This window comes from Arvicanthis niloticus, chromosome 17, assembly GCF_011762505.2.
Source record: "Arvicanthis niloticus isolate mArvNil1 chromosome 17, mArvNil1.pat.X, whole genome shotgun sequence".
NCBI classification, from domain to species: domain Eukaryota; kingdom Metazoa; phylum Chordata; class Mammalia; order Rodentia; family Muridae; genus Arvicanthis; species Arvicanthis niloticus.
In genome coordinates, this window is record NC_047674.1 from 41,557,336 (window position 1) to 41,572,976 (window position 15,641).

The 15,641-nt window shown below is 39.7% G+C and overlaps 1 protein-coding gene across 1 annotated transcript in view; it reads left to right on the forward strand.

Annotated features, from left to right (window-relative positions):
• The first annotated feature begins 13,515 nt into the window (after positions 1-13,515).
• Positions 13,516-15,641, forward strand: part of Col19a1 (collagen type XIX alpha 1 chain) — a 302,656-nt gene continuing 300,530 nt past the window's right edge. The window contains exon 1 of the mRNA XM_034521315.2: positions 13,516-14,177. The gene's annotated coding sequence lies outside the window, so the exon portion shown is untranslated. The remainder of the gene's footprint in view (positions 14,178-15,641) is intronic.

Consider the following 15,641-nt stretch of genomic DNA (forward strand, 5'->3'; position numbering starts at 1 on the left):
TTCCTCCTTTTATAATGCTACTTTTGAGGCTGTTTTATAATATCCCTAATATTGGGCTTTCTGCTAGATGCCGTGGGGACATTTTATCTAAATTTAGTATTCAAGGCAGTGCAATTTAGAATAAAAGCTTAACGCCACTTCTGTGTCCTTTGGGCTCTCTTTGTGTTCAATAGGCACTGCTTGAATGAACAAATGAGTTCTTTGGTTAATTGATTTGGAAATTCAGACAAAGAAACCAAACCCATGGCCTTTCTGGTAAAGCCTAATAGGAAATGGCAATTGGCTGAGTTTTGGGATTAAGAAGCTTGAAGAAGATAAGGAAAAGAGAATTATTATAGTGTTCTGGAATAATAATGCATATTAATTATTTAGTGAAATCTGGATTCTCTGTAAGTAAACATTTAGGGTAAGATTAAGTTATTTATTTGAAAGTATCAAGTGTTAACTTCAAACCCAACTTTGCTTCTATGTCTTACGAGCATGTATCTATGATGCTTAAGATTCTAGATATAAAGACCAGATAATAACTAGAATTACATAACCCTAGCTATATTTTTATGTCTCATTATATGACAGAAGGATTTGTTACTGGAGGTTTAATTGTCCTTCTTTGGTATTTTCTCTCCCCTGGAAGAAAACATCTACTCTTTCACACAAATTCTGACTTTTAATGAGCACACAATGTATAGAGTTGTGTGCAATTTGGGTTAAGGCCAGTTTCTTCATTTGCTAGGAATAAATTTTAAAATACAAATACCTATATTACATGTACCTAGTTATATGCACGCATACTCAGGAAAGAATGTTTTTCCTTCCAATAACAGATAAGCCAGCACTGTTTCATGTGTCTAGCGCCTAAATATATCATGATTTCCAGAACTGAAATAAATGTTCTTGTTTCTCCTCTGAATGACACCCCAGTGAGTGGATATTATCATACCTTTGCCAAAAACAAAATTCTGAAATGTACCAAGGAAAGCTTACTGTATATATGCAATCCCAAAATCCTAAGGATTAGAGCGAAACAGGATGGAAGGAATGTAACAGGATAAACAGAGCAAAGTGAGCGTTTCTTTCATCACCAACTGGGCTTCTAAGGGAGACTACACTTTGGCGACTGGCCATCACATAGTCCTCTGCAGTTCTGGAACCTTCTCTTAAGTTTGCCATTGCTGTTTGCCATCTCCTCTCCCACTCCATCTATCTCTATACTTTGGTCCCGTTCCTCCCTCATCTTTCCTCTCAAATGGTGCTTTCCTGGCAATCTTGCATTAAAAAGAAGCTAGCTCTGCCCTGGCCCATCCTTGGAAGCTCTGCCCTACCCCCTGCTTAGTTTCTGTTGCTTTCCACACTTTCTGCCATGGTCAATATCATTCCCCTATTTCTGCAACTCTCTTTACCTTGTTCCTTGCTAGATAAGCTCCATAAGGGATGAACGTTTCTTTTGTTCAGTTCTGCATCTTGAGAACTACAACAGAGCCTGGCACGCAGTAGTCTACATCAGTGTGTGCTGAAGAAGTCCATGCTGATTGCACATTAAAAACAATAGTTTTTTGTTTGTTTGTGTTTTGAGGATTTCAGGTCTTCTGAGCCATTATGAGGTATTTGCTCACAAAAGTTAAATAAGTTTGATATTCCAATTAGAACATCATTGGACCATCTAGAAAATCATTATGTTACTTTGTAACTGGTTAGTTCAAAGTATTAACAAAAGACCTAGAATTATCTCTCTGGAAAAGAGTTTCTCCATCACTGTTTGTGATTAAAACATGTAATCTTGTCTGTTCATTTAATGTTTCCAAATAAATAAAATTAAAACTTTTTGAATTGGGGTATATGATGCACACACACATACACACAAACACATACATGTATTATATATTTGTATAATATATTATATGTGTAATGTAATAGGACAACACACATAGATGCCAACATAACAGCCCAAGCGTGAAAGCACACAACTTACCAATCGAATATATTATATGTGTAATATTATATATTATATAACATGTATATATTATATTATGCATATATAATACATTATGTCTTTGTGTGTATGTGTGTATCATGCTGTATATAAAGTTCTGTAACATTTGAACCTCTTCAGCAACCACTTGATAAAGAGATACTCTATTTTCTCTTGTGCTTCCAATTAAAACAGAAAGCCAAATGTCTCAACCTTGTAAATTACCAAGGTATTAACCAAAGCCAGCTGCAAATTGTAAATGGCCCCTTTTTATAAGAAGCCAGCTTGGGCATGTGTTCTCCTCGGTATTACATAGTATTTCATCTCTCTTGCCTATGCCTTCCAATTTTATTTTAATAATACACAGTCTTTCTTTATGGGGATTCCTCAAGCCAAACAATGCATTCAAAATTCTCTGAGAGAAAGCACGCACAGTCATTCCCAAAGGACATTCTTTTTATACAGAATGTGATAACACAATGTAGGATTAAGGAAATTGGTTTCATTATTAAAAAAAATACCTACAGTGATAATTAAGTCACTTTTGAAGAAATTGGACAACAGTATTAAAGACTATAGTATTACCTTAAATATGCACCAAGCAGATGTAACAACAGGAGACTCAACTTGGCTTAGAAGACAGTCATGCTTGCAAATGCCCAGAGAGTTATTTTAGAACTGTAAGACACAAAGCCCAGTCGAATGGATAAAGGAATGATAATTCCTATAGATAAAGGGGGCAGACTGATAATATTTGTACAGACAATCACAATCCCAGAACAGTCATCAGGGCTCCTGTAGTTCAATAGTTACTTATATTCCGAATCTGGTTCTTGAAAATAAGTCCTAAACCTAAAGGTAAGTACAGTAGGTGCTTCTGCCTTTGGACATTTGGTTGGTAAGTTGCGTGCTTTCAAGCTTGGGCTGTTATGTTGGCATCTATGTGTATTGTCCTATTGTGACGTTCATAAAGCTTCCTTTCATTCTTGAAAGTGTCCCTGTTCAGAAAAAAAAAATAATTATCTGGCCACTTTCCTTAAACTCTTCTATGTCCGATCAAGTGAAATTTGTCTCTGTCACAGAAGCAGAACCATCTCAGAACTTTTTCCCTGTGACCACACCCTTGGAAGGATATAGCAGAGGAGAGACACAGAAAGCCCTACACTTAGCTGACTTTAGAGCATTTGAAGACTGTATCCTGCTGTTTGTAAATAATCTCAAAATCATATTTCCATGACTACATATACTGTCTAAAAAATAAAAAAAAAAAAAAAAAAACGATTTTTAATTTTTCCTTGTTGGTATGAACCCTATTGGAATCTTGATGTTAAACAACACATACATGACACTAATTTTTTTTATAACTGGCTTATTTCCATTTTTGTCTTAAAATAAACCCATCGTCTTAAAGATTTTGAGATTATTAAATAAATAAAGACATTAGGAAAATGACCTATGTTCCCCCAGTGATTACACTAACAATGAAGGCATTCTGGGTTTTTCACAGGGCAGGAATGCCACAGGATCAGTAAAGAAGGTGCCAGACTGTCTAGAAGCTGAGGCCTTGAAGATGAAACCAAGAACGAAAAAGTATCTCAGTAGTATTTTTCCAAGTCATATACAATCAACTTTATTTTTTTAAAAAAAACCTAAATACTGGATTAGTGTGTTGTTTTAAAGTTTTGCTAAGCCCATAAAACAACTCTAAAAACACAAAGCTTAATTTTGTCTTTCATTTCTGTATATCTTCAAGAGTCTCTGGGATGGTAATTATGATTCATGAACAGCAAAAATGCTCATTACTTAAGATCTTTTTCTGGAATCCTCCTTGGCTTCTCCCACCATCTCCTTCTCTTGCTTTCATTTGTCCAGTGTGATTAGAAAAGGAATCATTTTGGGTATTGCAACTCCAGTTGAAGTTCAGCAACCAAGACGAGCTATTAATAGCCTTCTCTCTGTGGGAAAAAAATCTGGTTCCTTTTCAGACCTCACTCCTTCAGTCTGGTTAATATTGGAGAAATTCGTGTGAGTCCTGCTCACCCTTTCTCCCCTGAAACCCACCTTCTTCAGATCTGATAGGGAATCTTTTGAAAGGGTCTATACCTCCCAATGGTATTCTAAAGCAAACTGTAACACCCAGGCAATCTGTCATCTGTCCTTAGATGTTTTCTCCTTTACTCATTTTCCTAAAGGCTAAGATTTAAAAAAAAAAAAAAAAACTAACCTTTTATTTAATGCCTGTTGATTAAAATGTTCACAGATGAATGGATAAAAAAAATGTGGTACATTGACACAAAGGGATATTTACTCAGCTATTTTAAAAATTATGGAATTTGCAGGTAAATTAATGTAGTCAGAGAAAAATAATGGCAAATGAGGTAACTCAGACCCAAAAAAGAAAATATTATAGGTAGTCACTTACATGTGGATTTTAGCTGTTAAGTCTTCGATAAGAAATCTATATAACCACAAAGGTTATGTATAGATTGAGGGACTACAGAGGAGGCATGAATCACCCTAGGAAGGAAAAATAGAATAGATCCTTGTGGATGGGTTGGAGAAGGAGGCTGGAGTTGGAGGATTAAATGAGGATGGGAAAGGAAGAGGTGAGAAAGAAGGAATACAGAAAGCAACAGCTTAAGACTATGGGCCATTTGAGAGGCCAGATGGAAACCTAATACAGTGGAAGCTTTCTAAATTTTATATATATATAAATTATGTATATTTATATATATATATTTATATTTATATTACATATAATATATATAATCTAAATGAAATAACAAGGAGATGTAGCCCCAACTAGCTATCTCTTATTACCAAATGAAGCCTCCAGTTCCAGAGATGGGTTATCTCTAATTGAGTATTGGCCCCAAAGGCTATTGGTTGTGGTCTACAAATTAATGGCAAGGTCCTATTGCTGAAAAGAATACCTACGCAACTAATTGAACATGAAGAAGTCAAGCTGGTGCCTACCTAGAATCTCCATTTCTACTCGTTAGTGTTTATGGTACTGGGAGGTACTCTGCATGCTACCAGGGGAGAAAGGTAATCACCATTTCAGCTACGAACCCTGAAATCTACGGTGATGACCAGTTTTCAAGATGTGCTGGTACAATAGTGGCACAAGACTTGTGGGAGTAACCAACCATGATATGATTGGATTTAAGGTCTACCCCTTGAGATGGAACTCATCCATCCCTGGGTAGAAAAGAACCTGAGACTAGTTAGTCCGCAGACCTAGGGGAAAACCAAATACTACTGTTATGCTAAAGGAAAGGAGCAACAACATAACTTCTAATGACATTCTTCTACACTCATAGATCAGAGTCTTGCTCAGTCATCATCAGGGAAGTTACCTCGTACAGCAAATGGGAACAAATACAGAGACCCATAGCTGAACAATGTGCAGAGAGTGAGAGACGTTGGAACACTCAGTCTTAAATGGATGACGCCATCAAATCCCCCCACTCAGGACTCTGGACATTTTGAAGAAGAGGAGGTAGAAATATTTTAAGAGCCAATGGGGATAGATGATCCAAGGACACAAGGCCTCCTGGATACGACAATACAAATACACATGTGAACTTGCTGAGTCTGTGGCAGCATGCACAGAATTTCCATGGATCTGGCCAATGTTGAGAAGGAACACGCACACAAGTCTTCATTTCTAATTCAGAAGCTATCTTCAATTGATAACTGCTCACAAAGGAAAATTAGCTTTTTCCAGAGTCTCAGAGGGTAGCCAAACCACTCTTAAGGTCAAGCTTTATTCCAGTAGTAAATGATCAACACAAATCAAATTCAATGGCAACTTTAGAGGTTGACAGGCTTTTTTTTTTTTTTTTTTTTTTTTTTTTTTTTTTTTTTTTAACTTTACAGGTCTTTTGCAAATATATTATTGTTTCTAGTTTTTGTGCTCTTATGGGATTTCTTTGTGTGGAAACATGTATGTCTCTGCATCTATATGTGTTTCTTGTGCTTTTTCTTTGGCTCTTTTTCTTCTGTTCCTAAGCTTAAGTGGCCTCTTAGTCTTCTACAATGTCTCAAATCTCTGTTATCTCTTGAACCAGGTTACCTCACTGAAAGAGAGGCCATTTATCCCAACAGATTCCCTCTTCTTTCAGCCATCTCTCTTCAGATCAGATAGAACTAATGGAAGCAATTTTAAAGAACCCAGCTGGAAACATCCAAGCCAGTCTAGACGGAAGAACCTCAAATATGAGATTCATGGGCAGTAATAAATGATTACCATTTTCAACTACTAAGCCTAGAGTTAGTTTATTTACCCTGTAAGGGCTAATAATACACTGGTGGACAGACTGAATGTTTCCTGAGACGTCAACTACTTATATTCTACTAGTGTTCTATCAGAAACCACTACGATTTGACTGACCTTGATGGAGCAAGTCAGTTTTTTCTCTGAATCTTAAGATCCTTGGATTGAGGTAGCACAATTCAATCCCTAGATTCTATAATTAGAAGTTGAGATGTTTCTGAAAGGCTATATGCTAAATGCTTAGTCACCAGCCGTGGTGCTACTGGGAGATGGTAGATGTCTTAGTTAAGGTTTTACTGCTGTGAACAGACACCATGACCAAGGTAAGTCTTATAGAAGATAACATTTAATTGGGGCTGGCTTACGGGTTCAGAGGATCAGTCTATTATCATCAAGGCAGAAACATGGCAGCATCCAGGCAGGCATGGTGCAGGAGGAGCTGAGAGTTCTACATCTTCATTTGAAGGCTGCTAGCAGAACACTCACTTCCAGACAGCTAGGACTAGGGTACTAAAGCCTATACCCACAGTAACCACAAGGCCACACAACCTAATAGTGCCACTCCCTGGCCCAAGCATATACAAACTATCACAGTAGAAAATTCTAGAGGTAGAGCCTAGAAAGAGACCATAGGTCATGACTAGAGGGATGCTTTCAATGGGCGTTATGTTTCCCAGCCACGGGGAAAATAAGCAGTTTGCTCTATCATGTATCTTCCAGTCATAAAGAACTGTTTGGCCATCTAAAACCAACACAGCCATGGACTGAAGCCATTATCACTGTGAGCCAAAATAACCTTCTTTTTCTCACTAAGTTTATTACCTTGGATATATATTATAGCAACAGAAAGATGACTATCACACTAGACAAACAGCAGAAGTCTATTTCTCACAATTCTGGATACTGAGACATTCAAGATTAAGGCAAAAGTAGATTCAATGTAAAAGTCCTGCCCTTTTATAGATAGCTGCTTTCTTGATGTATCTCCACATGATACAAAGGCCAAGGATCTCTCTACAGGCCTCTTTTATAAGAGTACTAATGTGGTTCAGGAGGACTCCACTATCATGAACTGATAATCGCTCAAAGGTACTCCTTGTACCATCTTTATTAGGGTTAGAATTTCAGTGCGAATGTGGAAGGGTCACATATACTCACTCACACTGTCATTTTCTGCTTTGGCAGGTACCAGGCTCCTGAAGTAGTCAGCATCCCCAGGGCTGGAGTGATGTCACTGTCGCAGAAGCAAATCAACACTGACCACACTGGAGATAGGATTGTCATGAACGGATCTGGCAGACAGTTAGTGAAATAAAGTCTTTGTAACATAACGGGCTTAGGAAATTTTGCCATGGCTACCTGAAACATTAAAAAGTACAGTGATGTTTTCAATTAAGAGTAAAACGGATCTAGGCCAGGTGTGATGGTGAATACCTTTAATTCCAGCACTGGCAGATGAATCTGTGAGTTCCAGGACAGCTAGGGCTACATAGTGAGATGATATATCTTAGAGAACAACCATGTCTCCAACAAGGGAGGGAATGTGTGATGAAACAGATCCATATAGAAAAAGAAAAAAAATATGTAGTTTTTGACTAACACTTGAAATGATTTAAAACATACATAAATTTATAAAATCTCATTTTTTTTTTTACTTGAAATGTCCTTGGAAACAGGAAAGTTTATATTTAGGATAGGTAAAGATGAGCTGTGGTAACATAATTTGATAGCAAGAATGTTCTCGAGTATTGGAAAAATAGATAATTCTGTCTTTATCTACGGAGATCAGAGTCTAGTTAAAGTTCCTAACTCTATATTAAAGCCTTAACTGAATACTCGGCAGAGAGAGGCTATTAGCCCAGTTTGATGTCTCATAATTCTAATTCTCTACTGACAGTTGTTAAGGCATGTTGCAGCATAACATATGAATAAATAAAATGATTTTATCTCCATCTGACATCATCCATAGCTTTCATTTCCTTGAGATTAACTCTTGGATCAGGGTGTAGCTCAGTTTGTAGAATATTTACCTAGAATGTATGGAGCCCTGAGTTCAGTTCTTAGCACCACAGAAAACAGATTTTGGTGGTACCTGACTGTAATTTCTAGCACTCAGATGGGGACATCAGAAATTCAAGGTCATCACCTTGGTTTAAAACCAGCTTGGGCTCTATGTGAAAAAGAAAATTAATCCACTCTTAGGCAGGGTTGCATTTACAACACGTGTGTGTGTGTGTGTGTGTGTGTGTGTGTGTGTGTGTGTGTGTGAGATCTATCTCTATTTCTACCTCTGCATCTACTTCTAGGTGTACCTCTCTGTCTACCTCTACTCCTACCCTTACACCTACACCTACACCTACACCTACACCTACACCTACACCTACACCTACACCTACACCTACACCTATATAATATTTAGTAAGGAACAAGATGTATCTTTGCCATGGCTTACCTTTTCTTGGGCACCTGTGCATCCACCCCTCTGACACTTGTATTACTAAAAGGCAAACAGATGTTCCAAGAAGACCTGATGGAAGCTGCTGAAGACAAGGTCCTACTACCTAGTGAAAATGACACTTGACTGTCGAATGAGGTGAGCCTGCATGCAAACCCTTATGCTGCCTGGGATTTATTCACAGCCCTAGGCCTGCACTATGGGCAGTGGGGCCACTGAAGTGTTACAGGACAAAGAAGGACAAAGTGTACAAAGCAGTTAGCATTATGAACAATACTCAACGATCTCCCTAGAAACATGATCTTGATTTAATGAGGTTCATGGATCAAGCTAAACAAGTTTTGAATGAAAACCCAATGCCTCCTAAGGGACTTCCAGTAAAAATAATCACAGTTTTGTGGACACAGCTTGCATAATATATATAAGCAGATTAATCACTTACTATGTTCCAACATTAAATTATTACTGAAATTATTTCGTAAATACAACAAGTTGCTTAAGAATAGTCAGGAATCACAACAAAGGTCCATAAGAGATGATTTTATCCTATAAAAGTCATAAGAGATTAAATAGTATTGTGTTCTAGTTTTCATAATGGAAATTAATTTTGACTTAGGAAGAGGGAAGAGTACATATGATGACAGTTCAGACTAGTGACAGTCTTCTCTTGATGCACTGCCATCCTCACAATACCTACTTTGGGAGGCGTTTTAAAGTGAGAATAATTTTTATCAGTCCTGTAATATAATTCCCTCAGCTAGAAGGAAAAACATGGATCTCTTATTTTCTTCATATACATTGAGACTCCCAGTCCATATTTGCAATTCAAAATTGTATGCCCTTGGTTATTTGACCTCTACAGGACTTCTTTCGAGAAATATTTGAAAACTATTTAATAAAGAAGGAGGAAGAGGAGGAAGAGGAGGAAGAGGAAGAGGAGGAAGAGGAGGAAGAGGAGGAAGAGGAGGAGGATGACGACGGGGAGAAAAAGAAAAGCTTGCTTCATTTTACTTCGAAATACTGGAAATGAGAAGATACAGCTCCAGCCTTCAGGAAGCTTGCAGTCAACCAGACAGACAGGTGTGGAAATGTGTGAGAAGTGACACAGATTGTCACTGAAGCAGCACACACTGTCCTCCGCTGTATGAGGCAGGGGAGGGTGCATGTTGAGGGAACTGGCAGGAAGGGCATCACGTTAACCGTGACACCTAAATAATCCTTGACTGATCAGCAGAATTTCACGTTTCAGCTGGAGGCAGCAGTGTGAGGGAACATTAGACATGCTCTTCTTATGGTTCCAAGTCAATGAATTGGATTGTGCTGATTGTCCACCAAGCAGAACACATAAGAGTCTATTGCGGTGATATAGTTTAGCACCTCAAATCCCAGGGAAAACTATTTAAATCGGCATAGAACAAGAAACCTCATGTTTTATCAAGGGACATGTGCCCTTTGCTCTCTATTGATGTTTTCAGCAAACATTTTTATTAATAGGATGATAAGTTTAAAACTTTACAAATAAGTTAAGTATCATGTCCTTCCAGGAACTGGATGATTTGAATTGTAATTATCTAGATTGAAAAAAAAAAGTTGGTTTTATTTCATCTACTAAAATTTTAAGCTCTTGACGGTTCACAAGTAAAGGTGGCTTTTTTTCAAAGTCTCTTAGTCTTTTATCTCTGCTTTGCTCATGACACTTCACATATTCTTTTCATGTTATAAATTACACATGTGAGTGTGTGTTCCTGCCAAATATCAATACTAAGAGAAGAGCTATATCAAACCAAACTTATCTCTGTATACAGAAGCCATTTGAAATGGATGTTAAATGATTTGATGGTTTGATGAATAGCTGCTTCCTAGGGAATTCATTAGACACAATTTAATGGATTATGCCACATATTGGTTTATATCTGGAATACTCTTATTGGATTAAAAACAAATACTAGCAAGGCCAATTTCTTGACTCCCTTAAGACCATAGCTTTATTAACAGGCCCAAGAAAGAGCAACACACTGTTAATGTTTGTAACTTGTTTATTACAGTAGGGTAACAAGTGTACTGTAGAAACGTCATATGTTCCAGATAAGCAAAGGGAACAAAATCCCTATAAGCCTAACCCAGAAATAACCAGACTTACTGTTTACGATGCAACTGATATCCACCCCACCCTGGCTTTTTTTTTTTTTTTTTTTTTCATTTTCAGTGTACATGGCTAAGTTTCCCTTTAGCAAGATTGAACTATTATATACTTCTCCAGTTGTTGAGAAAGATCTTTGCCTCTGCCAACATCACATACAATAATTAACATTTAATCCAGTCAAAATAGGTGAAAAGAATTAATAAATGTGTATTTCTTCGAATGCTAATTAAGTTAAATACTTCATCGTGAGTTTATTGAATATTTCTATTCCTGAGTAATTTATCACTCTGTTTTTGTTTTTGTTTGTTTGTTTGTTTTAATCTCATGGCTATTTTGTTCTACCAGGGCATGCCACTCTGTCACTATCAAATTGTTCTGGAGAACTTAACGCATGTTACCAAGCTGTCCCGATGACTAGGCCAGTCACTTGTCTTTTATCATATTTCCGTTTGGTGTCACTGATCCTAGGGAGAGGGACTAAGAAACCAAGAGAAAGATGCAGCTGTGATCCCATCCTGCAGTCACTTGTAAAGTGAGTACACATCATGAATTAGCGTCTTCCAGGAAAGGAAGCGAAGAGAGAGACGAGCCTTAGAATATTAATTTCTGTGTGATGAGAATCTTTCAAAAACAGACCTTAAAATTAGTAGATTTCCTTAGCCTGCTTTGAACTAACTTAGAGCTAATACAAGTAAGAACAGCATACTGTAATGCTGGCCCAGAAAAGTGTGTAATGAAAAGTGCATTTGAGCAATGGCAAGTCAGATTTGGTAATTACAATCAACAGTAAGGTCTGTTCATCCACTGTGGATGCACTGAGCCATTTCCATGGGACATGTATGAGAATCATGTATGGCTGTGCCCTAAAAATTCAATAAAGAATGAACACTTTTATGGCTTGGTAACTAAGAAATTAGCTGGGGGCAATGCTGAAATTCTTTCTTCTTGGGGAAAAAAAGGGGAGGGGGGAACTATGAAGGAGAAAAGTAAAAGAAGTGGCAAAGCTGGGAGCCCAGATGCAGAAACTAGAAGAAACTGAGGAGAGTAAGAAGAGAAGTTTAAAAGAAACACATTGTAAATGTAACCTATCCAAATTATCAAGACAAGTTGAAATGTCCCTGCTAAAGTATTCAGTTTATGTTAGCCAGGCATACAAATATGAAGCCTTTGAAATACTTCAAATGGAACTTGTCTCTCATGTGTGTCACAAATAGTGAACTGTGTCTTCTACGAAGCATACAAGTTGAAAGTAGTTTGTGCTTTTAAATCTTTTTTTTTTAAAAGAAAGTATTCAGAGAGTGAGATGGAGGGAGGGGGTAGGAGGAAGGGAGGATGTTGATAGGAAGGAGGGGGTGGATGGGGGGAGGAATCAAGTGACCAGGCTGTTAAAAGTTCCACAAGCTGTGAGAATTTAATCGTTTTAGATTCCTCAGTTACTCTCAGGCACTTTCCCCTCAGAAGTAGCTTCGGAATCAAGGGGATCATTTGTAGTTGTAGTTGATGTAGATAAATAAAAGGTGCTTGGTTTAATGGTCTTTCTACCTGAAGTCACTTTAAAATTCAACAAAAAGAAGTTGATAAAACCTCAAATCCTATGGACAGAACATGTTGGGATCATAAAAGCAGTCTAGATTCAAATCCTCTCTGGAAAAACAAAAGAGAGGAAAGAAGGAAGGAAGGACTGACAGAAGGAAGGATGGAAGAAAGGAGGAGGGCTGTCCTCACAGATACGTCTAGACCAGAGAACATAGCTGATAACAGTTTTAAACTTAATTCATTCCTTTCTCAAGGTATCCAAAAATCTGTCAGTTCGATGTTGCAAGTAACCAAAGGGGAATTGTGACATAGCAACAAAAATGAGCTTAGCTATTTCGTGAACACTGTAAAGGTTATGAAATTATCCAGACAGTGGGTTAAAATTCATGGACTTGACATATGGTTTTAAAGTTTACCTTTAAAGAGTATTAATTTGATACAAATAGCTGAATTTAGTAGTCTGGACAATAAAGCCTGGGCATAAAAAGAGTATATTAGATATAATTGACAGATGATGAAGCAAATTAAATAAGGATCCTTGAGCACGTGGAAAGGCTCACCAGAAGCTTAGTGAAGGCTCAGGAGTCCTGTCTTTAAATGAGTAACTGAGCCGCCGGACTCCGATACCCTTTTCCTTTGGCCTCTTTCCACAGTCAACCAAAAATTTGTGATGGAAATCTCATGAAGAGGGGAGACATCATATGACTTGAAATTCTGACAGGAACATGGTTCATGGCACTCTGAGAACTTTCAAACTGAAGTGTTCTGTTTTCTTTAGGATGACAGGTAGGGTTCAAACCCACTGGTCGATGCTGTAATGGTCTCCCTCCAAAGAGGTGAAGATGAGCTATTTTAAAATTCTTCCTGAGCATTTTAAAATCTTTGCCACCGTGATCTTATCTTCTTTGGATTGTGGACCTCGCTATGTAAAACCCGTGGCTCTGGGTAATACTTCCACGATTTCCATTCGTATGGGTCAATAATATATATTTTCTCTACAACTGTGGCAACACACGACTAAAAAACATTAGGCATTGTCTAACCCTTGGGTTAATCTTCCAAATTTTAGAATTAAAAAAAATCACACACTATAGGTATATAAATATATGTGAATATCTACTATGAATGAATACAAATCTGAAAATACACATATACTTACTGTAGGTGTATATCTAGTGCTATATCCACCCCCTCCACATATTGAAAGAGATCTCAAAGAATTAAAAGACTGATATTTATTAAAGCAATCTATCAGAGCATAACATATTTAACAGTCACAACGTACCTTTACGGATGTAGACAGAAACCTACATGCAGGTTGATGATTAGAACGCAAGCTGACTTGATTTACTTTAGATAAACTCCAGATATAGAAGTGAAAAAATATAGACAGTACCCTTTTTTTATTTTTAGCTCAACTGTTAAAAAGCCAATTATCTACCCGTGAATGTATGCCACGAATCCTACTTTGAGGACACTTCTTCATAGTCAGAAGTGAGAAAGCGTCTGCCCTCAACTGTCATTGCCTCTATGAAATTGCTATTAAAACAGAAACCTGAAAGACGTAGTACCCGGCTCTGTGTGATCAAGGAAAACCTGGGCACGAGTTGGCTGAGGACTGTCTTGCGGAGTCCTCCGTGCTCACCGAGTGGGAGGGTCACACTGAAGGGACGAATAAGGGCAGAGATGCGTCCCGCTTCCACTCGCTGGGAGCTGGCGCGGGCCACTCCGCGGCGGTGCGGCAGCCCTGTCCGGACTCCACCGCGCCTCCCAGGGGCTCTGACACCAACCCAAGGTAAGCTGAGCAGCTCTGCCACCGGCCTTTTCGCTTGATGTCGCCCACACAAGCCCGGTTTCTGTCATATGCTGTGTTTCTGGTCATTTGCCTGCATCTGCTTTTAAAGAAAATGGCAAAAACGGTGCTGCACAAGTGCACACATTTCGGGGGGAAATCTGCCCACCTGCGTTTACGCATTCCCACGCGGAGCAGAGGGAACCGAGTGCATTTGGCCAGATTAAGCCACTTTGACACCCTGCTTGTAATGTGGCTCCTGTTTGTGCGTCCAGGTCACGCGGGCTCGCGCGTTCTACTTTAGTTCTCGGTAGATTTTCTGGGTAGGTTTTGGAAGCAGAAGTGTGTGCGATGCTGATGAGGGTGGAACGGACGCGAGCTACCGAAGAAGGGGTAAACGCACAGAGCAAGCTACGAATTCTGCCGAGCTGAGGTCTCTGGGGCTGGGATGCTGTACGGGAGAGAGGCGAAAGCCAGGACGCACAAGCTCGGACGCCCGGTTCCCCGGTGGAGTTACCCACTTCGACCTGCGCGGGGGTTCCCCAAGCCAGGCTTCGGCTAGCGCGGAGGAGGATCCGGGTCTGGTCCCCGAGTGCCCGGCCCTGTGCCTCCGTCAGCACGCAGAGTGAGCAGCACGTCTGGCCGGAGTGCAGCCGCTGTCCCCTCAGTCCTCGCAGCCACGGCCGCGGGGACGTCAGGGTCCCGGCGCAAAGGGAAGCCGCCCCGCCTCCGCCCGCGGCCCTCGGCTCTGCGGGAATCCGCCGGGGCGCCGCAGCCTCCACTGCCTGGAGGAGGGAGGCGGCGCGCTTGGTCCTGGAGAAGTTTGTTGGCCCGGAACCAAGCGCGCCACCGCGCAAGCCAGCTCCTTTGAAGCAGGCGGGAGATGAAGCTTAACCTTACCCTAGCTAGGTCGTGGAAGGCTCTGGAAGTAGTTGAGTGGATGGGCAGGTTACCCACATGGGCTCCATGCCATGAGGGACAGAGGAAAACGCATGCTGGGTCTCGGGGAACAGTGGAAAGAATGGGACCCAGATGCTGAAAATGTGTACTTTTAATAGAACCATCCAGGAATTGCGACAGTGGGTGATGTGAGACCTAGCACGAGGCTGGGAAATGAAAGGGTAACAGAAATAAATTGTGCAGCCTCCACACACCCCATCACTGATTCAGAGTCCACGTACTTCCAATCTCTCCTTGGAAAGGAGTTCTGAGAAGCAAAAAGGAAGTGAGGCTGCTAGAAGCGCTTTAGGGGAATATACATCTTCCCACTCCCCACCCCCACTAATGAGCGCTAAGGAAAGCAACACTCCTGTACAAGTCAAGGACTACAGTTGTTCTTTAATGGAGTAGGAAGCCTGGCTCAGAGGGTGGACTTTAGGTTCTCCTGAATAGGCGAGCAAAGCCGCTGGGCCCATTCTAAGTAAAGAGCTCTTCACCAGGCGCCTGCAAAGGAGATCCTGGGATATC